Raw genomic sequence first — 3,100 nt, forward strand, 5'->3', positions numbered from 1 at the left:
TGCCATTCTGATTCCCTTCCAGGCAAACAGGCAACAGGCTTAGGGAAAGTCCCTGTTCCAGTTGTTTGGGGAATCCCTATGAAGACTAAGCTGTTCATCTGCTACATATGTGTAGCAGATGTATGTCCAGCCTGTGCTAGCATGGAGGTGGGTGATTCAGTCTCTGTGAGGCCTCAAGGATTCAGGCAAGCTGTTGGTCTTCCTATGGAGTCTCTGTACGCTTCAGGTCCCTCAGTCTTTCTCCCAAATTTTCTGTAAGACTCCCTGGGCTCCATCTACTGATTGAGTGTGAGTCTCTGCATTTTACATTGCTTATTGGGTGGGGCCTCTTTTAGGATAGTTATTTTAGGTTTTTCTGTTTGAAAGCATAAATGAGTATTATGAATAGTGTCAGGGACTGGTTCTTGTCCATGGGATGAGTCTTAAGTTGTGCCTGTTATTGGTTGTCAATTCTCTCTGTCTCTGCTCTATTATTCCCTGCACCCCTTGTAGGCAGAACATATTTTAGTCGAAGGCTATGTGAGTGGCTACTGTCTGTATCTTTTCTATGGGAGTCCTCCGAGAGTAAAGGAAGTGGCCAGTTCAGGATCCATATACCAGCAATCTCAGCTACAGTCATCCCATCAGACCTTCTGGGCCTCTTGACATCCCAGTTCTCTGGACAGTCCTAAATAAAGGCACCTCCTAGCCAATTTCTCCCCTGGTCTCCCTACATAAGATCTCTCCTGCCGCTCTCAGCCCCACTATCTTCCCTCTCCCTGCTTCCACCTAGTTTCCTCCTACTTGGAGGTTTTAAGAATATGCCTAGCCCAGGGAGTGACAGTGTTAGGAGGTGTAACCTTGATAGAATAAATGTGCCACTGTGGGCTTGGACTTTAAAGCCCTCAGTAAAGCTTCTTGAAAGCCAGTCTTCTCGTAGCCTTCAGATGAAGATGTAGTACTCTCAGCTCTCCTGCGCCATGCCTGCCTAGACACTGCCATACTCCCACATTGATGCTAATTGATTGAACCTCTGAACCTGTAAGCTAGCCCTAATTAAAAGCTGCCGTTTATATGACTTGCCTTGGTCATAGTGTCTGTTTACAGCAGTAAAACCTTAAGACAGAAGTTGGTACCAGGTTTGGGCATTGTATGATAGGACTGACCATGGTTTTGTTAGGAAAAATATGGATTTGGAGAGTTGTGATCTGGAAAGCAGTGGAATGCTTGAAGTGGGGCTTAATGAGCTAGTCTAGAAGGAATATGGAGTACTTTGCTGCTGGGAGTGATTTGAACTGGGTAGGTCTGGCACAAGAGGTTTTAGAGGAGGAAAATTTCAGTAAGTAATCTAGAGACTGTTTTTTTGTGGTATATTGGTAAAGAATTTGGCTGTTTTTTGCCCTTGTCTGAAGAATCTACCAGAGTATAATGTAAAGATAATTATATTAATTGCACTGGCAAAGAAAATCACAGAAATGCCCATCATAAACTTGGTTTTTTGGTTAAGTCTCATGAAGAGCATTTTGAACAAATGTAGCAAACTTAGAAAGGAAAAATATAAAACATATTGTTCGAGTATTAAAGGGAAACCAGGAAGTTAAAAGAAGCTGAATCCTATGTTCAAGGATAGTAAATTGAATTTAGAGAGTGGTGACCTTGAGGATCTGAGTTAAGGTCCTGGGTTGTTGGCACAAGCCTTTAATCTCCTCATGGTTATCCTGTACTTTATAACTAATATCCACTTATGAATGAGTACATGGCATGCATATCTTTTGAGTGTGGGTTACAACATGCAGAATCGTATTTTCTAGTTGTATCCATTTGCCTGAAAAATTCATGATGTCTTTGTTCTTATTGTCTGAGCTATTCCATTGTATAGATATACAACATTCTCTGTATCCATTCTTCAATTTAGAGACCTCTAAGTTGTTTCTAGTTTCTAGATATTATAAATAAAGCTGATATGAACATAGTTGAGCAATATTTCTGGTGGGATAGTGAAGCATCTTTTGAGTATATGCCCAGGAATGGCATATCTTTGTCTTGATGTTGAACTATTCACAAACTTCTGAGAAACCATCAAATTTCAGAGTGGTTGTACAAGCTTGCACTTTCACTAGCACTGGAAGAGGCTTCCTCTTGTTCAACAACCATGCCAGCATATGCTGTATTTGAATATTTAATTTTAGCCATTATGATGGGTGCAAGGTGAAATATCAGAGTAGTTTTAATGTGCAATTACTGGATAACTAAGGTTGTTAAAAATATCTTTACCTGCTTCTCAACCATTTGAGATTCCTCTATTGAGAATTCTCTGTTTAACTCTCTATCCCATTTTTAACTGGGTTATTTGTCTTGTCAGTGTCTAACATCTTAAGTTCTTTATATATTTTGGATATTAGCCCTGTCAGATATAGGGTTAATACTGGTCTCTTTTCCAATCTGTAGATTGTCCTTTTGTCCTAATGATAGTGTGTTTTTACTTACAGAAGCTTTTCAGTTTCATGAGGTCCCATTTATGAATTCTTGACCTTATTGCCTGAGCCATTGGAGTTCTGTTCAGGAAGTTGTCTCCTCTGCTGACAAATTTAAGGCTATTTCCTACTTTCTGTTCTATTAGATTCAGTATGTCTGGTTTTATGTTGAAGTCTTTGATCCATGTGGACTTGAATTTTGTGCAACATGATAGACATTGATCTATTTATGTTCTTCTATGTGCATATATCCAGTTAGTCCAGCACCATTTGTTGAAGATGCTCTCCCTTTTGTATTGCATAGTTTTAACTTCTCTGTCAAGCATACCATATTATTCTAATTGCTCTTTTATGTTTAGATTTAGTCATTAATATTTTAAGCTATTTTGATATGAAACAGTAAAAATGTTGTAGAGACTTTACAATCAGCAGATTTCATAGCTGGTAATTTTTATCATTTTGAGGATACTTGTAATTACTTACACTAGAATATGTATATATTACCACCCATAACTTTTAAAGTATGCTTTAGCAGATGTAAATACCTCATTATCATCTTCTATTATTGGTGTATGAATAAATAATGAGTAATGCATGCACTGTTTGCTCAGTGACACAAACACACACACACACACACACACACACAC

Source organism: Mus pahari, chromosome 12, assembly GCF_900095145.1.
Source record: "Mus pahari chromosome 12, PAHARI_EIJ_v1.1, whole genome shotgun sequence".
NCBI classification, from domain to species: domain Eukaryota; kingdom Metazoa; phylum Chordata; class Mammalia; order Rodentia; family Muridae; genus Mus; species Mus pahari.